At 44.3% G+C, this 27,291-nt stretch overlaps 1 protein-coding gene across 1 annotated transcript in view; it reads right to left on the minus strand.

The window, feature by feature from the left end:
• The window catches only part of ACSL5 (acyl-CoA synthetase long chain family member 5), a 369,346-nt gene extending 344,468 nt beyond the window's left edge, over positions 1 to 24,878 (minus strand). Inside the window, exon 1 of the mRNA XM_077258037.1 lies at positions 24,525 to 24,878. The gene's annotated coding sequence lies outside the window, so the exon portion shown is untranslated. The remainder of the gene's footprint in view (positions 1 to 24,524) is intronic.
• Positions 24,879 to 27,291: the final 2,413 nt, after the last annotated feature.

The following is a 27,291-nucleotide window of genomic DNA, read 5'->3' on the forward strand; positions in this document are numbered from 1 at the left end:
CGGTTCCTTCGCTGAGGTCCCGGCTGCGTCGGACAGGTGAGTATAGCGATTTTTTTTATTTTAATTCTTTCTTTTACACCTTTTTACATTAATGTTGTTTCGATACCGATATCCGATATTACAAAAATATCGGATCTCGGTATCGGAAATTCCGATACAGCAAGTATCGGCCGATACCCGATACTTGCAGCATCGGAATGCTCAACACTAATCAGCACCCTTCTTAGTCAAATCCGTAAGAGGCTTAGCAACACCAGAAAAACCAGTTATAAATCGACGATAAAAATTAGCAAAGCCCAAGAACTTCTGAAGACCCTTTAGAGAAGTAGGCTGCGTCCAGTTACAAATAGCCCGAACCTTGACAGGGTCCATCTCAACAGAAGAAGGGGAAAAAATGTACCCCAAAAAGGAAATCTTTTGAACCCCAAAAACACACTTAGAACTCTTTACACACAGAGAATTCTCCCGCAAGACCTGAAAAACCCTCCTGACCTGCTGAACATGAGACTCCCAGTCCTCAGAAAAAATCAAAATATCGTCCAAATACACAATCATAAATTTATCCAGATATTCACGGAAAATATCATGCATTAAGGACTGAAAGACTGAAGGTGCATTAGAAAGGCCGAAAGGCATTACTAAATACTCAAAGTGGCCCTCAGGCGTATTAAATGCGGTTTTCCACTCATCCCCTTGCTTAATTCGCACCAAATTATACGCCCCACGGAGATCAATCTTGGAGAACCACTTAGCCCCCCTTATGCGAGCAAACAAATCAGTAAGCAGCAGCAACGGATACTGATATTTGACAGTAATTTTATTCAGGAGTCGATAATCAATACAAGGCCTCAGCGAGCCATCCTTTTTAGAGACAAAGAAAAACCCAGCTCCTAAAGGTGATGAAGGACGAATATGTCCCTTTTCCAGGGACTCCTTAACATACTCTCGCATGGCAGCATGCTCAGGTACAGATAGGTTAAACAAACGACCCTTTGGAAATTTACTGCCTGGAATCAGATCTATGGCGCAATCACACTCTCTGTGGGGAGGGAGAGAACCAATTTTAGGCTCTTCAAAAATATCCCCAAAATCCGACAAAAATGCCGGAACCTCAGAGGGAATAGATGACGAGATAGAAACCAAAGGTATGTCCCCATGAGCCCCCCGACATCCCCAGCTTAACACAGACATAGTTTTCCAGTCCAGTACTGGGTTATGAGATTGCAACCATGGTAATCCAAGCACTAACACATCATGTAAATTATGCAACACGAGGAAGCGAATCATCTCCTGATGGTCTGGAGTCATACGCATAGTCACTTGCGTCCAGAACTGTGGTCTATTACAAGCCAGAGGTGTAGAATCAATACCCTTCAGAGGTATAGGAACTTCCAGAGGCTCCAAATCAAACCCACAGCGCCTGGCGAAGGACCAATCCATGAGACTCAGAGCGGCGCCAGAGTCCACATAGGCATCCACGGTAATAACTGATAATGAACAAATCAGAGTTACAGACAGAAGAAATTTAGACTGTAAAGTGCCAATAGAAACAGACTTGTCAACCTTCCTAGTACGTTTAGAGCATGCTGATATAACATGCGCAGAATCACCACAGTAGAAGCACAAGCCATTTTTGCGCCTATAATTCTGCCGCTCGCTTCTTGACAGAATTCTGTCACATTGCATTTTCTCTGGCGTCCCTTCAGAAGATACCGCCAAATGGTGCACGGGTTTGCGCTCCCGCAAACGCCGATCAATCTGAATCGCCATTGTGATGGACTCATTCAGACCTGTGGGCGTAGGAAACCCCACCATGACATCCTTAACGGCATCAGAAAGGCCTTCTCTGAAAATTGCCGCTAGGGCACACTCATTCCACTGAGTAAGCACAGACCATTTACGAAATTTTTGGCAGTATATCTCAGCTTCATCTTGCCCTTGAGACAGGGCTATTAAAGCTTTTTCAGCTTGAATCTCCAAATTAGGCTCCTCATACAGCAACCCTAAAGCCAGAAAAAACGCATCCACATTGAGCAACGCAGGATCCCCTGGTGTCAATGAAAATGCCCAATTTTGAGGGTCACCTCGCAGCAAAGAAATCACAATCTTAACCTGCTGAACAGGATCTCCAGAGGAGTGAGGTCTGAGAGAAAGGAATAATTTACAATTACATTTGAAATTCAGAAACCGAGATCTATCTCCGGAAAATACCTCTGGTGTAGGAATCTTAGGTTCAGAAATAGGAGTACGTATAACATAATCCTGTAAATTCTGAACCTTCGTAGCAAGATTATTTAAACCTGCAGCCAAACTCTGAGAGTCCATCCTTACACCGGAGAGATCAGAGCCATTCAAGGATTAGAAGGAGAGAAAGGCAAGGCTGTAAATAGAGCAGAAATACAACTGAGCCAACTAAGTAGCAAACATGTGAGGAAAAAAAAAAAAAAAAATCTACAGACTTCTTTTACTCTCCTTTCTTCTGCCAATTACTTTAACAGTGGCCGGTCATACTGTCATGATTCCCCAATGGCATGGGAACATCAGAAACACAAAATAACAGACTAGCCCTCGGGTGATGGAAACTCAAGCTGACCGTGACCTAAATCTACCACACAACTAACAGTAGCCAGGAAGCATTCCTACGGCTGCCTAGATGCCATGCGCCAGCCGGAGAACTAACTACACCTGGAAGAGGAAGGAACAGACCTGGCTTACCTCTAGTGAAATTCCCCAAAGATGATAGTAGCCCCCACATATATTAACGGTGAGTTCAGAGGAAAAGACATACACAGTATGAAGGTAGATTTAGCAAAGCGAGGTCCACTTACTAGATAGAGGAAGGATACAAAAGAGGACTTCACGGTCAGCTGAAAACCCTTTCAAAAACCCATCCTGAAATTACTTTAAGACTCCTGTGTCAACTCATGACACAGGAGTGGCAATTTCAGTCCACAAGAGCTTCCAGTAACAGGAAATGACAAAACTGTAAACTGGACAAGAAAAACAAAACAATAAGGACAAGAGTCCACTTAGCTGATCAGCAGACTGGTAGCAGGAACATGCAACTGAAAGACTCAGGTTACAATGATGACCGGCAAGGAAGTGACTGGAGAGCAAGGCTAAATAGGGAACTCCCAAAACTGATGGAAGCAGGTGAGCTGAGGCAGAAAAGAACACACAAGTCTCCAGTACCACCAGCCACCACTAGGGGAGCCCAAAAAGCGGATCACAACAGGGATCATTACATCACATGATGTAGTCTCTATGATTCTCTTTATGCATACTAGAACTGTTTGCCTTTTTTTGCTGCTGCATCACACTGTTGACTCCTGTGCAGTCTGTGATCTATTAGTATACCCAAGTCATTTTCACATGTGCTGTTGCTTAGTTCTAGTCTTCCCCTGCTGTAGATGTAACTTTTATTTTTCCTGCCCAGATGTAGAATCTTGCTTTTCTCCTTGTTAAATACTATTCTATTAGTCAATGCCCAATGTTCAAGTTTATCTAGATCCTTCTGAATCCTTTTTCTGCCTTCTCTAGTGTTAGCTATCCCTCCTAGCTTTGCATCGTCTGTAAGTTTGATTACTTTACTTTCAGTTAACTTATCTAGATCATTTATAAGATTGTTGAACAACACTGGGGCCATGAGGGAGCCTTGTGGTACTCCACAGTTTTTATTATCAGTGATGACTGTGACTGGGTGAACTGCCCCCTCCAAAAAATTACGACACTCCTCAAATGCCAACTTAATGGCCAAAAGTTCCCTATATCATAGTTTATTTCAGTTGCCAACAACTTTTTAGAGAAGAAGGCACATAGATGACATTTACTAAGGGACAATACAGCTCTGACCCCCACCTCCGAAGCATCAACCTCGACAATAAATGTTTGAGAAGCATCGGGTTGTATGAGCACCGAAACAGTGGAAAAACATCTCTTCAAAGAAGAAAATGCCTGCCGAGTGCAGTCAGACCACCTCGAGAAATCTGTACCTCTCCTAGTCATCTCAGTGAGAGGTTTGACAATAGAGAAGTTTCAGATACATTTCTGATAATAGTTTGCTAACCCCAAAAAGCATTGTAATGCTTTCAGATTATCTGGGAGGTCCCATTCCAGGACCGCTTGGACCTTTTCAGGATCCTTGCAGAAACCTGAAGCTGACACTAGGAAACCTAAGAACTGAACCTCCTGTATGGCGAATACATACTGTACTTCTCCAACTCGGCATTCAGTTTATCATCCTGTAGAACCAGTAACACCTGCCTGACATGCCCGATCTCTGGTCTCATCAGGTACGAGTAGATCAAAATATTGTTATGATACTCTGTATTGCCAAGTTTATAACACTAAGGTTCGGATACGGCAAAGAAGGCTACAACTTATGATATAACGCAATTTTATTTCAAAGTACAAAATTATAGGAATATTATGATTGTGTACACTTTTGTATATTTTAACATACACAGGTTAAGTACAAATTAAGATGAAATACATATACTCACATCATCACCAAGGAGCTTTTAACCATCATCCGTCTGGAATATCAGAGAAGCAAGCATCAAGACAGAGAACTCCTGGAAATGTCACACCACTGCATGGGCGTCTCCACTTATGCAGGTGTCACAACACTGTACACGTATAAGTACAGGTACCCAACTTTCTGCTTCTATCTTAGTCATGTTTGTCTGGCCTTATATAGTGATTTGCACTATGTGGTAAGTCTGGTCATTCTTGCCCTCGAGTGGCCAGCTTTTGGGATAAGATGAATCAGAGATACCAGGCAAACATTAGACAATGGACAATAAACCCACACAATTCAAAAGCTCCCAAGATAAAATAAGTCCACAGCAGACAGAGGTTAAAAAAACCTCCATGTTTTACAAAAACAAACAGAACTATTTGTGAGGTAAAAACCTTCAGATGAGAGTAAACATTTCTCAAGATTGTGTCACTATAAGCATTGTCTGTCTGTAAATGTATGACCAGCAATGCTGCTCTGTCATGGACTGAATGCATTCTGTATATTTCAATATGGACTCAAATTATCCATTTTTATATTCACACTACATACTCTACTACAAATGTACCCATGAGGTGACGAAAGATGTTATTAACGAAATGTTGGAACATGGCTGGAGCATAAGTCAAAACAAAAGGCATGACAAGGTTTTCATAATGCCCTTCTGGTGTGTTAAAAGCTGTTTTGCACTCATCCTCCTCCTTACTCCTATTTAGATTATAGGCTCCCCCGAGATCCAACTTGGAGAACAATTTTTCCCCAATAATCTGATTGAAACTATCAGGAATGAGTGGGAGGGGATATGGGTCCCAGATAGTAATCTGATTTAACTCACAAAAGTCTAAACAGGGATGCAGGCCCCATCTCTTCTTAACGAAGAAGAACCCAACCACTACAGGCGAAGATGAGGGTCTAATATGTCCCATGGCATGACTCTTAGAGATATAGTCTATCATGGCCTGTCTCCCAGAACCTGACAGATTGTATAATCTGGTCTTGGGAAACTTTGCACCCGGATGCTAGTTCACAGGACAATCATACACACGATAGGGATGCAGTTCTTGAGTTCTTGACACTCCTTCTCAGAGAACACCTCCTCAAAATCAGACACAAAAGATGGAATGTTTTTAGTGGAGAAATTAGAGATAGTAGCACCTAGGCAATTATTCTTGTAAGTATCACTCCACTTTCCCATCTCTCAGGCCTGCCAGTCTATGTCCGGATTATCCATAGTCAACCGGGAAAGACCCAACACAAAAGGAGTAGGGAGGCCTTCCAGGAGGTAACAAGAAAGAAGCTCCTGTGAACAGCCTCTACACGACGGTTCACCTTATATGCTATCTGTGTAAAGCTTCCCTGACCAAGAGGTACAAAGTCTCGTAATTATAGGGATGGACTTCGCCAGCTTACTACAAAAGAGACCATGGATCTGAGCGAACCGAGCATCCACCATATTGGCTCCTGCCCCACTATCCAGTAGGACAGAAATTGTCTCAGTCTCTGTAGCTATAACCACTTCTGCAGATAGGATATACTGAGACACACCTGTGGAGGAGATAGCTACGCCTACGTTATAATTCTCCACACATCCTGAGGTCAGAAGTTTTCCAATGGTTTCTGGTGTTTAGGTATAGATGGACAAACCCCAATAAAATGACCCTTTTTGCCACAATAAAAGTACACTCCTGCCTTGCAGCGAGCAGCAAGGGACCCATAACGGAGAGAAGCCCTCAAAAACTGCATAGGTTTTTCAGAGCACACGGGGAGAACTTCAGTCCTAGGTAATACCACAGGGGGTGGGGTCACTACTGGTCTATCCCGAAGGCGTCTATGCATATGGCAAGAGCCATGGTGGCTTCGAGCAACGCTGGAGTTTCGTACAGCACCATTGGTTCCTTTAACCAGTCAGGCAGGCCCTGACAAAACAGACTCCTGAGAGCAAGGTCATTACACTGGTATCAGTGGTCCATCTATGGAATTCTGAACAGAATTCCTCTGCTGGTCAGTCTCTCTGCTGGATCTTACGTAGTTTAAATTCCATAAGGGAGACTCGGTCTGGGTCATCATAAATGAGGCCAAAAATCCATCCACCGACTGTAGTGACAATGAGTAGGATGAGAGTGAGAAGGCCCAGGATTGAGGGTCTCCTTGAAGAAGGCAGACAATAATCCCCATCCTCTGTACCTCTCAGATGACCGTGGATGAAGCCTTACAGACTTCCCGGAATGTTACAAATTTATCCCGACCACCAGAAAACCTATCTGGGAGCGCCACTTTAGGTTCCGGTCCAGCTGTATTTTGTGACGAAATCTTAGACTGTAGGTCGGACAGCTCAAAAGAGAAACGCTGCAGCTGTCTCACAAGGTTAGCGACAGAATCCATATTCAAGGAGCCTATACTTCTTATCATGTATGCTTTCAATAGTCAGCCACAACATGTTCTGAGTTATGGTAAATAAAGTATGACCCTGGGTGATGGTGGGGGCTACATGAGTTACATTGAAATGCATTTGTTGTAAATGGTATAAAACATTGCTTTGGCTTTTAATATATCAGATAAAAGTGACTTGCTCACAGGATATGTGTGAGGTGTCTTTTTGTCTCCAAGCGCGCTTGTAAAATAACGGGCGTAACTACTTGATTTGGGTCTCACTGGTGATCTGTCAGCTGACATTGGGTCAGAACGAAAACAGCTACGACACAAGAGATGTGGAGCCTGTGAAAATAGGGAAAGGGGCCCTGCACTCTCCCTAGGACTGGGACCCTAACTATCCCTGTTCCCAATGGTACTGCTGTAGGTGAGGAGGTTTGGGCTACCAGCCTTACTGTTTGTCTCACATACTGTGTGTGTATGTAGATGTAGTATCCCCTTTTATAAATCCCGGCAGCGCAGATGACAGTTCATAGGTGTAAACATGTCAGCAATCGCTTAACGAACAAGCAAAATGCTGCTGGTTCATTGGGTGATTGGATTGTTTATGGCGAAAAAAGAAATCATTGTTCTCGGCAGCATATCCCTTGATGTAAGCTGCAGATGTGCTGCTGATAACATGGTATGTATGGGGACAGATTGATCTACTAGTGATTGTTCTGTGCCGTCATTCTTCTTCATCCGGTGTCATAAGGCCGGGAAACAAGCGCTGAGCGACTTCATTATTGTCGATCATTTAATAACAGCTGGAACTCAGCTTATGTAAATCAAAATGTTTCTGTGTGATGGGGAATATGTGGATTTGTCTAAAACTGGGCCTGCTGCCTTTATGACACAGAGGGGCTCATGGTTGACTCAATGACTGTGAAGTCCCCTGGTCCTGTGGTGGAAGACCAGCCCAAATCATTCCCCTCCACCTCCGAGCTGGACGATTAGTATGAAGTTCAGATGCAATTTTGCAAACTTTATCCATACTGCCATGATTCTGTGGGAAAGCAGAGGCTTCCTCCTGACAACTTTGTTCAGTTTTTTCTAGTAGCACGGTCATGAAGTTGAACATGTAACAAACTTACTGCGGCCTTTAGAGTCTGAGCTGCAGCTCTTTGAGATCTCTCTGAGCATGGATTGGTCTGACCTTGGGATGAATTTGCTGGGAAGACGGTCAGCGGTCTTGAATTGTATCCTCTCTCGCTGTAGAATGGCCGTATAATCCTTCTCAGACTGATGGGCAGCAGAAATGGCTTCTCTAAGTTCATTGCTGATGTCTTTCTTTCCTCCTGGCGTTGTGCTAACTCTGTCTCCTGACCAGCAAAGTGACAAAACTTCTGCTCTTATAAAGTTGTTCTCTCTGATTGATGTAATCAGGGGTGTTTCATGAGCAGAATGTTGCTGCCACTTACCCTTAATTCCACAGTGAGGGTGTACTTAGTTTTTCACACACGGCTTGGGGGGGGGGGGGATTCATCATGTGTTGGTCTTCATTGTCGGTGGCAAATAATTTATTTTAGGACCAGATTTTTTATAATTATGACCTGATACGGAGAACTTTTCTGACGATAAATTCTGAATATAATATTCCATAAAAGCAAAGGGAAGATGGCAACAGGAATTTGTAGCTTTGATTGCAGCCTCCAGCGGACATGGAACAATGCGGGGAGCTGCGTACGATATACGGTGTACTGAAAGCATTAATGGCTCCGCAGGACGGTGCTGCGCTACACTAACAGCCGCAGAGAACATCAGTTGTCCTGACCCCGTATCTACTCGTGATGTAAAATCTGTACGTTCTGTTCTGATGCAGCGATGACGACGCCAGAACAAAGCCGCAGCTCAGACACAACAAGAGGGGGCGCAGCCCCTCATTACTGATTCCCCTCACTATCCGGGGAGGACGAGGACATGTGCACTTAAGTCCGAGCAGAATATATTATGGGCTTTGTGCTGATTGGCTGCAAAAGTCACATGATCTGGAGAGAAGTTACAAAGTAGTCGACCAGCAGAGTGCGACCATGGGGCCCCAGGAGCCGCACAGACTCCCAATGCTGGTGCCCCCTGTGCAGTGTATAGACGGCATGGATGCAGAGACGGGGGGATATTCTGCTCATACTATGGGGCTCTCTCTGCTTATGCTGACCAAACACTTATAGTTTCATGTGCTGCAATCGCATCTTCAGGTCTTCTATGGGGGCAATCAATAACAGTGAAAAATATTAAAAAAATGTTTTTAAAAAATAAAAAAAATCCCTAAAAGTCAAAATCACCCATTTTTCCCCATTGAAAATAAAGATATATATATATATATATATATATATATATATATATATATATATATATAAAAAATACACATATCCAGTATCGCCGTGTTCAGGAAAGTCCGATCTATCAAAATATAAAAACCATTAACCCGATCAGTAAACACTGCAAACAGAAAAATTCAAGAACGACAAAATTAAGTTTGTTTTGGTCGCTGCAATTCCACCGAAAAGGCCGTCACAAGCAATGAAAAAGTCACATCTATCCCAAAATGGTATTAATAAAAACGTCATCTCACCCCGCAAAAAATAATTCATCACACAGCTCCATCGGCCAAACAATAAAGATGTTACGGCTCTCGGAAAATGGTGATACAACCCCGAAATTTTTTTTTTCTAAACTTCAGATTTTTTTTTTTCACCACTAAAATAATAATATCACCACAACTGTATTGACGAGGAGAGTCATACTATAAAGTCAATTTCACTGCACTTAGATTTTTTTTCCCATTTCCAGTACAGTATGTGGTAAAATAAATGTAGTTATTCAAAAGTACAACTCGTCCTGCAAAGAACAAGCCCTCGAATTATTTATTATTATTATTATTTATTTGTGGACAGACAAATAAAAGAGTTAAGGATCGGGGAAGAAAAAACGGAAACGCAAAAAACAGAAATGAAGGGGTTAAAAACATTTAGGAGTTGAAGGGGTTAAAAACGTACGGCTGTATACGTATATACAGAGGGAAAGCCAATAATAAGACTAACGCCAATCCTCATGCCAAATAAATATGTATAACCAAGGTGCCCACGAAAAGCTGATCGAGCACAATAATACCGTGATACATGGAGGAATGCACACGAAACAATCGGGAGTAACAAAGTAACAATAATGTAACGGGGAAATATATGCGGATTATATGAGGGAGTCCGGGATAAAGCACTAAACAACACCCGACCACAAATCTGCACACAAGCAAATCAAAAGACTAAAGAGAAACGTAAAAGAGGGAAAACCCTGGTGAACGCCGAGTGTAATGAGGACCGAAGACCCCACGTGTGTCCTCGCACCGCTTGTGGCTTCCTCAGGGGTACGGGTAAATGAAAGTACCGATAGTATCGCCGATATACATGGGAATAATTGCATTAAATTTAATAAGTAAAAGTTAATAAGCTCAAGGGAAACGTCAGAGGTGGCCGCGGGTCAGAACGGCGCCCAATGGTGTGAACTGCGCATGCGCGAGCAACAGATATAAATACATTTTATACAACGGTTATCAATGACGTTATCAATCCGACTGTATGTGAGATATTGATATATAGAAATGTTACATTTATACCGGCAAAATAAGCATCAAATAAGTTCATTGATCCTGGTGACCAAGTGCTTTGTATCCTGAAGATACGGTATGATGGCAAAATGATGACCAAGGGAGCAAGTATCAGAACTACTGGTGAAATGATCATTGTCTGAGACGATGCGGCGGCCGAGGACAGGGCGAGTCCATGTGTGCACCGTACGAGTATGCGGCCATATAACCGTCTCCATCTTGTATCCCTTTATTATCTCTGGGCTTCATTATCAGATTCTGGGTGGAAGTCATTGTCTTATTTTTGAGTCTGGAAGACCAGCCGATATTTTGCTTTTGTCGGGTTTTATATTTCTAAGATCAGGAGGGATCATCTCCACAAAAGTATCAATATATTTGTATTGAGAAAATGCCGGCGTTATTATAGATTTGTGTCTAGGTGAAGTAGACGGGGATAGGGCCACGGGGGCATCTGACTGTGATTCCTCCAGAGTTCGGACGTCCCGGGCCGCTCATTTACTTAATGAATTAACATCATGATCCGGTGTTTTATGGGGTTGATGTCGTGTATTAGGCTTTTCCTTAGAGGGGGTGTGTGTGCTGCATTCAACTGCAGAGAGAAGAGATTAATCCTTTACAGATCCTCATTGCTTCTGTCTATTTGTGGCTGTAGTAAGAGACCAGCACCTTCCAGGACTAGAACTTCATCTGCGGCCCGAAAGGCCTTACTGCAGGGGAAATGCAGCAAAATGACTATACACATGCTAGGTGTCAACACTTCTCCTTCCAATATACAACCCCTGGCAAAAATTATGGAATCACCGGTGTTGTGAATTCCGTTCTTGGGCTCCATCCTGTGGTTGTTAATGGTATTTTTGGGAGTTCTGCTCTTGGGCTCCCTCTGGTGGTTTCAAGTGGAACTTAGCAGCTGCTTTCACTAATCGGTTCCCTGGCCTTGTTATTTAACTGGGCTTTTGGCTGTAGTGGATGCGAGCTGTCAATGTTCCTTCCTGTGGATTCTGTCCTTTCCTGGAAGTTCTCTGTTGGCCAGTCCATTTCAGCTTAAGATAAGTTCTGCTAGTTTTTGGGTGTTTCCCTGCCTATTACCTTCTGTTTAGTTTAAGTTATGTCTCTTTTGTCCAGCTTGTCAATATGAAATATTCCGGCTAGTTGGAAGCTCTGGGGTTGCAGATTTGCCCCTCCACATCGTGAGTCGGTGTGGAGGTTATTTTTGTAAACTCTGCGTGGACATTGAGTTTTTATACTGACCGCACAGTATCCTTTTCTATCTCTGTCTATTTAGATAGTATTGGCCTCCTTTGCTAAAATCTAGTTTCATTTCTGAGTTTGTCATTTCCCTCTTCACTTACCATCAATATTTGTGGGGGGCTATCATTCCTTTGGGGGTTTCTCTGAGGCGAGATAGTTTTCCGTTTCCATCTTCAGGGGTAGCTAGTTCTTAGGCTGTGAAGAGGTGTCTAGGCAGAGATAGGTACGCTCCACGGCTATTTCTAGTGTTGGTGTTAGGAGTAGGGATTGCGGTCAGTAAAGCTACCACCTCCTCAGAGCTAGTACTTTATTTGTTTTACCCACTAGGTCATTTCAGTGCTGCTCCGTAATCACTAGGTCAGATAGGTGATTACTGTCTGTGGAGCTGCCACCTCCTCTGAGCTTGTCCATGATTGGTTTTACCCACCAGGTCATCTCAGTACCACTCCGTAACCACCAGGTCATAACACACCGGCCTTGGAGGATGTTCATTCAGTTGTTTATTTTTATTGTAAAAAAAGCAGATCACAGACATGGCACAAAACTAAAGTCATTTCAAATGGCAACTTTCTGGCTTTAAGAAACACTAAAAGAAATCAAGAACAAAAAATGTTGTAGTCGGTATTTGTTACTTTCTTACAACAAGCATAGGGGAAAAAATTATGGACTCACTCAATTATGTGGGAAAAAAGTCTGGAATCACCCCGTAAATTTTCATTCCAAAAAATAACACTTGCACCAAATTAGATCTGCTCGTTAGTCTGCATCTAAAAAGGAGTGATCACACCTTGGAGAGCTGTTGCACCAAGTGGACTGACATGAATCATGGCTCCAACACGAGAGATGTCAATTGAAACAAAGGAGAGGATTATCAAACTCTTAAAAGAGGGTAAATCAGCACGCAATGTTGCAAAAGATGTTGGTTGTTCACAGTCAGCTGTGTCTATAATCTGGACCAAATACAAACAACATGGGAAGGTTGTTAGAGGCAAACATACTGGTAGACCAAAGAAGACATCAAAGTGTCAAGACCGGGAACTTAAAGCAATATGTCTCCAAAACAGGAAATGCACAACAAAACAAATGAGGAACGAATGGGAGGAAACTGGAGTCAACGTCTGTGACCGAACTGTAAGAAACCTCCTAAAGGAAATGGGATTTACATACAGAAAAGCTAAACAAAAGCCATCACTAACACCTAAACAGAAAAAAACAAGGTTACAATGGGCTAAGGAAAAACAATTGTGGACTGTGGATGACTGGATAAAAGTCATATTCAGTGATTTATAAAGATGACTGCCTGAAGAGAACATGCAAATTCCCACAGTCATTGATGATATGGGGCTGCATGTCAGGTAAACGCACTGGGGAGATGGCTGTCATTAAATCTTCAATAAATGCACAAGTTTATGTTGATATTTTGGACACTTTTCTTATCCCATCAATTGAAAGGATGTTTGGGGATGATGAAATTATTTTTCAAGATGATAATGCATCCTGCCATAGAGCAAAAACTGTGCAAACATTCCTTGAAAAAAGACATAAGGTCAATGTCATGGCCTGCAAAGAGTCCGGTGGTGGTGGTGCAACAAAATACTAGTGATGGGTTGGAGGTTTTTTTTTTTTGTTTGTTTTTCATGATTCCATAATTTTTTCCCACATAATTGAGTGATTCCATCATTTTTTCCCTCTGCTTCTTCTAAAAATGTAACCATTACTGACTACCAAATTTTTTGGCCTTGATTTCCTTTAGTGTTTATTAAAGCCAGAAAGTTGTCACTTGAAATGTCTTTAGTTTGTGCCATGTCTGTGATCTGCTTTTTTGATAAAAAAAAATAAACAACTGAATGAACATCCTCCAAGGCCAGAGATTCCATAATTTATGCCAGGGGTTGTACAAGGACGTATCTAGGATGATGAAACAATGACAGAGCCTGCAGAAAGACACAATTTGCAGATTAAAGAAGCGTCTTCCTGGTGACCCCATTGTCCTTCGCCCATACACCCATAAGCCATTTATTCCCCCCAGTCATCCCTGTAGGCTGCCAGCTGGCAGCTCCAAAGATCATGTCACTAATTCTTGGACTTCAAGATTTTCATTTTTTTAAAGTAATATTTTGGCGATGAAGGGTCAAACTTCAGTAATCCAATCATCAACATCCTCCTGAAAGTGAAGTAAGGTGAAAGTTATTTACAGACAGTGTCCTCTCAGCAACATTGTACATTTTCCAAAATTATACTAAATGAAAAGTTACATCTTGTATTATACCCCAGAGCTGCACTCACTATTCGGCTAGTGAAGTCAGTGAGTACAATATAACTACTATAATACTGCTCCTATGTACAAGAATATAACTACTATAATACTGCTCCTATGTACAAGAATATACAGGTCCTTCTCAAAAAATTAGCATATAGTGTTAAATTTCATTATTTACCATAATGTAATGATTACAATTAAACTTTCATATATTATAGATTCATTATCCACCAACTGAAATTTGTCAGGTCTTTTATTGTTTTAATACTGATGATTTTGGCCTACAACTCCTGATAACCCAAAAAACCTGTCTCAATAAATTAGCATATTTCACCCGGCCAATCAAATAAAAGTGTTTTTTAATAACAAACAAAAAAACATCAAATAATAATGTTCAGTTATGCACTCAATACTTGGTCGGGAATCCTTTGGCAGAAATGGCTGCTTCAATGCGGCGTGGCATGGAGGCAATCAGCCTGTGACACTGCTGAGATGTTATGGAGGCCCAGGATGCTTCAATAGCGGCCTTAAGCTCATCCAGAGTGTTGGGTCTTGCGTCTCTCAACTTTCTCTTCACAATATCCCCCAGATTCTCTATGGGGTTCAGGTCAGGAGAGTTGGCAGGCCAATTGAGCACAGTAATACCATGGTCAGTAAACCATTTACCAGTGGTTTTGGCACTGTGAGCAGGTGCCAGGTCGTGCTGAAAAATGAAATCTTCATCTCCATAAAGCATTTCAGCCGATGGAAGCATGAAGTGCTCCAAAATCTCCTGATAGCTAGCTGCATTGACCCTGCCCTTGATGAAACACAGTGGACCAACACCAGCAGCTGACATGGCACCCCACACCATCACTGACTGTGGGTACTTGACACTGGACTTCAGGCATTTTGGCATTTCCTTCTCCCCAGTCTTCCTCCAGACTCTGGCACCTTGATTTCCGAATGACATGCAAAATTTGCTTTCATCAGAAAAAAGTACTTGGGACCATTAGCAACAGTCCAGTGCTGCTTCTCTGTAGCCCAGGTCAGGCGCTTCTGCCGCTGTTTACCTGGGGAATGCGGCACCTGTAGCCCATTTCCTGCACACGCCTGTGCACGGTGGCTCTGGATGTTTCCACACCAGACTCAGTCCACTGCTTCCTCAGGTTCCCCAAGGTCTGGAATCGGTCCTTCTCCACAATCTTCCTCAGGGTCCGGTCACCTCTTCTCGTTGTACAGCGTTTTCTGCCACATTGTTTCCTTCCAACAGACTTACCATTGAGGTGCCTTGATACAGCACTCTGGGAACAGCCTATTTGTTGAGAAATTTCTTTCTGGGTCTTACCCTCTTGCTTGAGGGTGTCAATGATGGCCTTCTTGACATCTGTCAGGTCGCTAGTCTTACCCATGATGGGGGTTTTGAGTATTGAACCAGGCAGGGAGTTTTTAAAAGCCTCAGGTATCTTTTGCATGTGTTTAGAGTTAATTAGTTGATTCAGAAGATTAGGGTAATAGGTCGTTTAGAGAACCTTTTCTTGATATGCTAATTTATTGAGACAGGTTTTTTGGGTTATCAGGAGTTGTATGCCAAAATCATCAGTATTAAAACAATAAAAGACCTGACAAATTTCAGTTGGTGGATAATGAATCTATAATATATGAAAGTTTAATTGTAATCATTACATTATGGTAAATAATGAAATTTAACACTATATGCTAATTTTTTGAGAAGGACCTGTAACTACTATAATACTGCCCCTATGTACAAGAATATAACTACTATAATACTGCCCCTATGTACACAAATATAACTACTATAATACTGTCCCTATGTACAAGAATATAACTACTATAATACTGCTCCTATGTACAAGAATATAACTACTATAATACTTCCCCTATGTACAAGAATATAATTACTATAATACTGCTCCCTATGTACAAGAATATAACTACTATAATACTGCTCCTATATACAAGAATATAACTACTATAATACTTCCCCTATGTACAAGAATATAACTACTATAATACTGCCCCTATGTACAAGAATATAACTACTATAATACTGCCCCTATGTACAAGAATATAGCTACTATAATACTGCTCCCATGTACAAGAATATAACTACTATACAACTGCCCATATACAAGAATACTGCCCCATGTACCAAAATATAACTACTATAATACTGCCCCTATGTACAAGACTATAACTACTATAATACTGCCCCTATGTACACAAATATAACTACTATAATACTGTCCCTATGTACAAGAAAATAACTACTATAAAACTGCTCCTATGTACAAGAATATAACTACTATAATACTGCCCCCTATGTACAAGAATATAACTACTATAATACTGCCCCCTATGTACAAGAATATAACTACTACTAGATGGTAGCCCGATTCTAACGCATCGGGTATTCTAGAATAGGTATGTAGTTTATTTATGAAGATTTTAGAATAATACATTGAATACACAGGATTCGGCCAACCGCGACAAATTAGGGAAGCGTGGTTCAAATCCTGCACCAATTCGCGGCCGGACTGCGCCTGTCGCTGATTGTTCACGGCACAGCCACGTAGTATATAGCACAGCCCACAGAGTGTATAACAGCCCACATAGCATATAACACAGCCACGTAGTTTATAACAGCCCACGTAGCATATAACAGCCCACGCATGCAGAATAAAACACAGCCCACGTAGTATATAACAGCCCATGTAGTGTATAACACAGTCACGTAGTATATAGCACAGCCACATGGTATATTGCACAGCCACGTAGTATATTGCACAGCCCACGTAGTATATAGCAATGTGGACATCATATCCCTGTTAAAAAAAAGAATAAAAATAAAAAATAGTTATATACTCACCTTCCGTTGGCCTCCGCATCCATCCCAGGCGTTTACCGATGCTCCTCACGCGCTACGGTCCCAAAAGTGCATTGCGGTCTCGCGAGATGATGACGTAGCGGTCTCGCGATACTGCTACGTCATCATCTCGCGAGATCGCAATGCATGGAGCGGTCACCGGAGCGTCGCGAGGAGTGGGAAAGGCCGGTTCTGGATCCGAGGGGCCAATCAGGGACAGGCTTAGTCCGGTCGCGAATTGGCCCCTCCCTACTCCCCTCAAGTCAGTGCCAGTGTCGCCCCATCCCGGACCAACCTTTTACTATTGATGCTGCCTATGCAGCATCAATAGTATAAAGATATAATGTTAAAAAAAGTAAAAAAAATGTGCTATTCTCACCTTCCGGTGTCCACCGATGCGCACGATGTGGCCGCCAACTTCCGTTCCCAGTGATGCATTGCAATGCATCTCTGGGAACAGAAGCTGGCGGCCGCATCGCGCATGTCGGGACAGCTTCTGTGGACGACGGAGGGTGAGTATATAACTATTGTTTATTTTAATTTTTTTCTTTAACAGGGATATGGTACCCACACTGCTGTATACTACGTGGGCTGTGTTATATACTATGTGGGCTGTGTTATATATTACGTGGGCTGTTACATACTGCGGGGCTTGTGTTATATACTGCGTGGGCTGTGTTACATACTGCGTGGCCTGTGTTATATACTGCGTGGCTGTGCTATATATTACGTGGGCTGTGCTATATATTACATGGGCTGTGCTATATACTACGTGGGCTGTGCTATATACTACGTGGGCAGTGTTATATAGTGCGTGGGCTGTGCTATATACTACGTGGGCAGTGTTATATAGTGCGTGGGCTGTGCTATATACTACGTGGCTGCTATATACTACGTGGCTGTGTTATACTATATGGCTGTCTGTGTTACGTGGGCTGTGCTATATACTATGTGGCTGCTATATACTATGTGGCTGCTATATACTACGTGGCTGTGCTATATACTATGTGGCTGTGCTATATACTACGTGGCTGTGTTATATACTACGTGGCTGTGTTATATACTACGTGGCTGTGTTATATACTACGTGGCTGTGCTATATACTACGTGGCTGTGCTATATACTACGTGGCTGTACTACATACTACGTGGCTGTACTACATACTACGTGGCTGTGCTACATACTACGTGGCTGTGCTATATACTACGTGGCTGTGTTATATACTACGTGGCTGAGCTATATACTACGTGGCTGTGCTAAGCGCGTTTACATACATACATACATATTCTAGAATCCCCGATGCGTGTTATATACTACGTGGGCCGTACTATATATTACGTGCGCTGTGTTATATACTGCCTGGCTGCTATGTTCTACGTGGGCAGTGTTATATACTGCGTGGGCTTTGTTATATACTACGTGGCCTGTGTTATATACTGCGTGGCCTGTGCTATATATTACATGGACTGTGCTATATACTACGTGACTGCTATATACTGTGTGGCTGCTATATACTACGTGGCTGTGCTATATACTATGTGGCTGCTATATACTACGTGGCTGTGCTATATACTATGTGGCTGCTATCTACTATGTGGCTGTGCTATATACTATGTGGCTGTGCTATATACTACGTGGCTGTGCTATATACTACGTGGCTGTGCTATATACTACGTGGCTGTGCTATATACTATGTGGCTGTGCTATATACTACGTGGCTGTGCTATATACTACGTGGCTGTGGTATATACTACGTGGCTGTTTGTGTTATATACTATGTGGCTGTTATATACTACGTGGTTGTGCTTTATACTACGTGGCTGTGCTAAGCGCGACGTACATACAGTACATATTCTAGAATACCCGATGCGTTAGAATCGGGCCATAATGGAAATCCCGCTTCTCTGATTGGTTGTGACTAATCAGCAAAAGGCTTAGTCCGGCCGCGAATTGGCCCCTCCCTACTCCCCTCCAGTCAGTACCAGTGTGTCGCCCCATCCCGGACCAACTTTTTACTATTGATGCTGGCTATGCAGCATCAATAGTAAAAAGATATAATGTTAAAAATAATTAAAAAAATTAAAAATCATGCTATTCTCACCTTCCGTCGCCTCCGCAGCTTTCCCGCTCCTCGCAGCTTCCGTTCCCAGAGATGCATTGCGAAATTACCCAAATGATTTAGCGGTCTCGCGAGACAGCTACGACATCTGGGTAATTTCGCAATGCATCACTGGGAATGGAAGCTGCCGGCCACATCGCGAGGAGCGGGACAGCTTCGGTGGATGACAGAAGGTGAATTTTATAACTATTTTTTATTTTAATTCTTTTTTTCACAGGGATATGGTGCCCACACTGCTATATACTATGTGGGCTGTTATACACTATGTGGCCTGTGCTATATACTACGTGGGCTGTGTTATATACTATGTGGCCTGTGCTATATACTATGTGGCCTGTGTTATATACTATGTGGGCTGTGTTATATACTACGTGGCTGCTATATACTACGTGGCTCCTATATATTACGTGGCTGCTATATACTAAGTGAGTGCTATATACTACGTGGCTGTCTGTGTTATATACTACGTGGCTGCTATATACTACGTGGCTGTGCTATCTACTGCGTGGGCTGTGTTATATACTACATCGCTGTGTTATACAATGCCTACAAGTAGTATTCAACCCCCTGCAGATTTAGCAGGTTTAATAAGATGCAAATAAGTTAGAGCCTTCAAACTTCAAACAAGAGCAGGATTTATTAACAGATGCATAAATCTTACAAACCAAAAAGTTTTGTTGCTCAGTTAAATTTTTATAAATTTTAAACATAAAAGTGTGGGTCAATTATTATTCAACCCCTAGGTTTAATATTTTGTGGAATAACCTTTGTTTGCAATTCCAGCTAATAATCGTCTTTTATAAGACCTGATCAGGCCGGCACAGGTCTCTGGAGTTATCTTGGCCCACTCCTCCATGCAGATCTTCTCCAAGTTATCTACGTTCTTTGGGTGTCTCATGTGGACTTTAATCTTGAGCTCCTTCCACAAGTTTTCAATTGGGTTAAGGTCAGGAGACTGACTAGGCCACTGCAACACCTTGATTTTTTGCCTCTTGAACCAGGCCTTAGTTTTCTTGGCTGTGTGCTTTGGGTCGTTGTCTTGTTGGAAGATGAAATGACGACCCATCTTAAGATCCTTGATGGAGGAGCGGAGGTTCTTGGCCAAAATCTCCAGGTAGGCCGTGCTATCCATCTTCCCATAGATGCGGACCAGATGGCCAGGCCCCTTGGCTGAGAAACAGCCCCACAGCATGATGCTGCCACCACCATGCTTGACTGTAGGGATGGTATTCTTGGGGTCGTATGCAGTGCCATCAAGTCTCCAAACGTCACGTGTGTGGTTGGCACCAAAGATCTCGATCTTGGTCTCATCAGACCAGAGAACCTTGAACCAGTCAGTCTCAGAGTCCTCCAAGTGATCATGAGCAAACTGTAGACGAGCCTTGACATGACGCTTTGAAAGTAAAGGTACCTTACGGGCTCGTCTGGAACGGAGACCATTGCGGTGGAGTACGTTACTTATGGTATTGACCAGAGGCGTAGCTAGGGTTTCAACTTAGGGGGGGGCGAAACATCTGAGTGGGCCCCTAACCAGCTAACCCTGATTACAGCGACGGTTGCGCACTCTAATTGTGAATATAGTGGAACCTCAGAATATGACCCTACTGTTATTGAAAATAAATCTATATACAAAAACGAACATTGACTTTACCACCATATTGTGACCATATGCGACTTTGATGGTCACAATACTCTGAGTGCCCCTATAACAATAATGCTTAAGTGCCCACTTAACATTTAATAATGTCCCCTAAGTTCCCCCATATACTGCTCCATTATACACAGTATGGTGAGCTTAAAGCTTCCTTATACACAGTCTAAGGCCCCCACAGCTCCCCTATACACAGTATGATTCTATAACTCCCCTATACACCATATGATGTTCCCACTGCTCCCCTATTTACACAGTATGATGTTCCCACTGCTCCCCTATAGATAATATGAGCCCAATGCTCTCCTATACACAGTATAATGCTGACAGAACTCCACTATAGAAAGTATAATGCCCCCCAGAGCTCCCCTATATACAGTGTAATGGGCCAACAGCTCCCATATGCACAATATGCCTTCACAGTTCCCTATACACAGTATGGTGGGCCTGCAGCTCCCGTCAAATAGTATGTCCCCCACAGTTCCCATGTACACAGTATGATGGGCCCACAGCTTTCTTATACACAGTATGATGGGCCTGCAGCTCCCATCAAACAGTATGATGGGCCCACAGCTTCCTTATACACAGTATGATGGACCCGCAGCTCCCTTATACACAGTATGATGTCCCTCACAGTTCCCCTGTACACAGTATGATGGGCCCACAGCTTCCTTATATACAGTATGATGTGCCCGCAGCTCCCTTATATACAGTATGATGGGCCCGCAGCTCCCGTATACACAGTATGATGGGCTCGTAGCTCCCTTATACACAGTATGATGGGCCCGCAGCTCCCGTATACACAGTATGATGGGCCCGCAGCTCCCTTATACACAGTATGATAAGTCCGCAGCTCCCGTATACACAGTATGATGGGCCCGCAGCTCCCTTATACACAGTATGATGGGCCCGCAGCTCCCTTATACACAGTATGATGTCCCTCACAGCTCCCTTATACACAGTATGATGGGCCCACAGCTCCCTTATACACAGTATGATGGGCCCACAGCTCTATTATACACAGTATGATGAGCCCACAGCTCCCTTATATACAGTATGATGGGCCCACAGCTCCCTTATACACAGTATGATGGGCCCACAGCTCCCTTATACACAGTATGATGGGCCCACAGCTCTATTATACACAGTATGATGAGCCCACAGCTCCCTTATATACAGTATGATGGGCCCGCAGCTCCCTTATATACAGTATGATGGGCCCGCAGCTCCCTTATACACAGTATGATGGACTCACAGCTCCAATATACACAGTATGATGGACTCACAGCTCCCTTATACACAGTATGATGGGCCCGCAGCTCCCGTATACAGAGTATGATGAGCCCGCAGCTTCCTTTTACACAGTATGATGGACTCTCAGCTCCCTTATACACAGTATGATGGGCCTGCAGCTCCCTTTTACACAGTATGATGGGCCCGCAGCTCCCTTATATACAGTATGATGGGCCCGCAGCTCCCTTATACACAGTATGATGGGCCCGCAGCTCCCTTATACACAGTATGATGGGCCCGCAGCTCCCTTATACACAGTATGATGGGCCCGCAGCTCCCTTATACACAGTATGATGTCCCTCACAGCTCCCTTATACACAGTATGATGGGCCCACAGCTCCCTTATACACAGTATGATGGGCCCACAGCTCTATTATACACAGTATGATGAGCCCACAGCTCCCTTATATACAGTATGATGGGCCCACAGCTCCCTTATACACAGTATGATGGGCCCACAGCTCCCTTATACACAGTATGATGGGCCCACAGCTCTATTATACACAGTATGATGAGCCCACAGCTCCCTTATATACAGTATGATGGGCCCGCAGCTCCCTTATATACAGTATGATGGGCCCGCAGCTCCCTTATACACAGTATGATGGACTCACAGCTCTATTATACACAGTATGATGAGCCCACAGCTCCCTTATACACAGTATGATGGACTCACAGCTCCCTTATACACAGTATGATGGGCCCGCAGCTCCCGTATACAGAGTATGATGAGCCCGCAGCTTCCTTTTACACAGTATGATGGACTCACAGCTCCCTTATACACAGTATGATGGGCCCGCAGCTCCCGTATACAGAGTATGATGAGCCCGCAGCTTCCTTTTACACAGTATGATGGACTCACAGCTCCCTTATACACAGTATGATGGACCCGCAGCATCCTTATACACAGTATGATGGGCCCGCAGCTCCCTTATACACAGTATGATGAGCCCGCAGCTCCCTTATACACAGTATGATGGGCCTGCAGCTCCCTTATACACAGTATGATGGGCCCGCAGCTCCCGTATACACAGTATGATGGACCCGCAGCTCCCGTATACACAGTATGATGGACTCACAGCTCCCTTATACATAGTATGATTGGCCCGCAGCTCCCTTCTCACAGTATGATGGGCCCGCAGCTCCCTTCTCACAGTATGATGGACCCGCAGCTCCCTTATACACAGTATGATGGGCCCGCAGCTCCCGTATACACAGTATGATGGACCCGCAGCTCCCGTATACACAGTATGATGGACTCACAGCTCCCTTATACACAGTATGATGGACCCGCAGCTCCCCTATACACAGACAGTATGATGGACTCACAGCTCCCTGTCATGATTTGGATACCCCGGTCATTTACTCATCCTCCGGCGTATTCACTATTTTGTCGCACTGCTGCAGTGCCGCTGCTCAAACTTGTGAGTGCAGCTTCTGACAGGCCAGAAGTTAGAAGATATGTCACAAGCGCTCAATGTAAGAGTATGAGGCTATGTGCACTTGTTGTGGATTCGTGTGCTTTCCTGTGTTTTTTGTGCAGATTTCATCTGCGTTTTACTACCTGCGGAATCCTATACAGGAGCAGGTGTAAAACGCTGCGGAATCTGCAAAAAGAATAGACATGCTATGGAAAATACAACGCAGCGTTTCCGCGCGGTATTTTCCGCATCATGTGCACTGTGGATTTGGTTTTCCATAGGTTTACATGGCACTGTAACCAGATGGAAAACTGCTGCAAATCCGCAGCGGCCAATCCGCACCGTGTGCACACAGCCTGAGAGTGAGGAAGAGGCTCCCACAGACTCGCACTGATTAGTGACCTCTGCGCTGCTCCATGAAACACTGGAGCCTCGGACAGGTCACAAACTGCAGGAGACGGAGCCGAGCGGAGACTAAAACAGATGAAAACACCGGAAGGTGAGTATCAGACAGGGGGCAGGGGACGGGGATTGTCAGCACCGCTCCAGCAAATAAATAATAATGCTGGAGTGGTGCTGTAAATGTGATGCAGCTCTTGGTTACTGTATGCCGGCTTCTTATACTAATACTCATAAAAGACCCAGGTGGTACGTATCAAAAGCCCCCTACCCCCCTCATCTCCAGCCTCCCCAGACAGCAAATATTATGTGATGGAGTACATATAATATCATAACAAAACATTATAATATTCAGCCCCCAGTGACCTGTCTCCCTCCCCCACTTCAGCCCCAATGCCCCCATCATCTCACATCCACCCTTCAATGCCTTGTCCCACCTCACAACACCCAAATGGTCTTACATTCACCCCCAGTACCCTGTCTCCCCTCCCCCACAATACCCCCATGGTCTCACATTCACCCCCCAGTACCCTGTCTCCCCTCCCCCACAATACCCCCATGGTCTCACATTTACCCCCCAGTGCCCTGTCTCCCCTCCCCCACAATACCCCCATGGGCTCACATTCACCCCCCAGTACCCTGTCCCCCCTCACTCACTTTCAGCCCCTACAATACCCCAACGGTCTCAGTGACATACCTGAATTTAATAAACCTAACATGTTCCATCCCCAGCACTTAGTGATAACGTTTGCAGACAGGACCAGGAAGTGTGAGTGAAATGCAAGGTGTGGGCACTAGGACCCAGCGTGCCTGAGCCAATCCCAGCGTGCACAGAGTGAGGAAAACTGCAACCAGGAAAAGCTTCATGATCAGGTCAGTGGGGCGAAACCATTCACTGCAGGGGGGAGACTGCAGCCGCCACTGTGCTAATAGCCAGCGTGCAGCTTGTCAGACGGGAGCAGACATTATACTGCTCCCCTCCTATGCGGTGTTCTGCCTCCTCACAGAAGTGGCCCTGCCCTGGCTCCCAGTGGGCCCCTTCATGTGACAGGGCCCGGGGCGACGGCCCCCTCTGCCCCCCCAGTAGCTACGCTACTGGTATTGACTGAAACCAATGTCCCCACTGCCATGAGATCTTCCCGGAGCTCCTTCCTTGTTGTCCTTGGGTTAGCCTTGACTCTTCGGACAAGCCTGGCCTCGGCACGGGAGGAAACTTTCAAAGGCTGTCCAGGCCGTGGAAGGCTAACAGTAGTTCCATAAGCCTTCCACTTCCGGATGATGCTCCCAACAGTGGAGACAGGTAAGCCCAACTCCTTGGAAAGGGTTTTGTACCCCTTGCCAGCCTTGTGACCCTCCACGATCTTGTCTCTGATGGCCTTGGAATGCTCCTTTGTCTTTCCCATGTTGACCATGTTTGAGTGCTGTTCACAAGTTTGGGGAGGGTCTTAAATAGTCAGAAAAGGCTGGAAAAAGAGATAATTAATCCAAACATGTGAAGCTCATTGTTCTTTGTGCCTGAACTACTTCTTAATACTTTAGGGGAACCAAACAGAATTCTGGTGGGTTGAGGGGTTGAATAATAAATGACCCTCTGAAAAGACTTTTCACAATTTAAAAAAAAAAATAAACAAAGAAATAACATTCTTTTTTGCTGCAGTGCATTTCACACTTCCAGGCTGATCTACAGTCCGAATGTCACAATGCCAAGTTAATTCCAAATGTGTAAGGGTACTGTCACACAGTGCAATTTTCGTCGCTACGACGGCACGATCCGTGACATTGCAGCGTCGTATGAGTATCGCTCCAGCGTCGTAGACTGCGGTCACACTTTGCAATCACGGTGCTGGAGCGATGCCGAGGTTCGCTGGTAACCAGGGTAAACATCGGGTTACTAAGCGCAGGGCCGCGCTTAGTAACCCGATGTTTACCGTGGTTACCAGTGTAAAAGTAAAAAAAAACAAACCGTACATACTCACCATCTGATGTCCGTCAGGTCCCTTGCCGTCTGCTTCCTGCTCTGACAGATCCGGCCGTACAGTGAGAGCAGAGCGCAGCGGTGACGTCACCGCTGTGATCTGCTCTCACTTTCCGGCCGGCGCTCACAGTCAGAGCGAGAAGCAGACGGCAAGGGACCTGACGGACATCAGATGGTGAGTATGTACGGTTTGTTTTTTTTTACTTTTACACTGGTAACCACGGTAAACATCGGGTTACTAAGCGCAGCCCTGCGCTTAGTTACCCGATGTTTACCCTGGTTACCAGCGAACGCATCGCTGGATCGGTGTCACACACAACGATCCAGCGATGTCAGCGGGTGATCAAGCGACGAAAGAAAGTTCCAAACGATCTGCTACGACGTACGATTCTCAGCAGGGTCCCTGATCGCTGCTGCGTGTCAGACACTGCGATATCGTAACGATATCGCTAGAACGTCACGAATCGTACCGTCGTAGCGATCGAAATTGCACTGTGTGACAGTACCCTAAACCTGCAAATATGCAGGGGGTTGAATACTACTTGTAGGCACTGTATACTATGTGGCTGTCTGTGTTATATACTACGTGGCTGTGCTATATACTATGCGGCCAGCAGCGACCAATCAGCGATATTGCCCCGGGATTTAAACACCGCTTAGGTGATTAGTCTTGCCCAGCCAACCGCGACCAATCAGCGAAACGAAGTCCGGCCGTGAATTGGTGTGGGATTTCAACCACGCTTCGCTGATTGGTCGCGCCCGGCTGGCCGTGACCAATCAGCGATATTGGAGCAGAATTTAACCCCCACTCACAGCGCGACATACATACATTTTCTAGAATACCGATGCTTTAGAATCGGGCCACCAACTAGTAACTAATATAATACTGCTCCTATGTTGAAAAATATAATTACTACCATATTAGGCTACGTTCACATTTGCGTTGTGCGCCGCAGCGTCGGCGACGCAACGTACAACGCAAACAAAACCGCAGCAAAACGCATGCACAACGCTGCATTTTGCGCCGCATGCGTCCTTTTTTTGGTTGATTTTAGACGCAGCAAAAATGCAACTTGCTGCGTCCTCTGCGCCCGGACGTGTGCGCCGCAGTGACGCATGCGTCGCAAAACGCAAGTGCAACGCATGTCCATGCGCCCCCATGTTAAATATAGGGGCGCATGACGCATGCGGCGACGCTGCGGCGCAGACCGCAAATGTGAACGTAGACTTACCCGTATGTAGAAGAGTATACTGTGTTTCTACCACCTTGATTGGTTACAGTAGTATTTATTATAATTAGTTCTCGGATACTTTACTTTTCATTCCCTTTTTGTATTGTTGGTCAGAGGATATGACCCAGAGACCCAACCGTTGGATAATTGGGAATTTATAGCATCATGAAATGTTAATGTTGGTTCAGTCGTCGTTAATGGTCACATCATTTATTAATACAAAGTTAATTAATTATTATTCCTTCCATAGTGCTAGACCTCTGGCGGCCTTTTCTCTTTGTGAGCTGCAATATTG

The sequence above is a fragment of the Ranitomeya variabilis genome, chromosome 4 (assembly GCF_051348905.1).
Source record: "Ranitomeya variabilis isolate aRanVar5 chromosome 4, aRanVar5.hap1, whole genome shotgun sequence".
NCBI lineage: Eukaryota > Metazoa > Chordata > Amphibia > Anura > Dendrobatidae > Ranitomeya > Ranitomeya variabilis.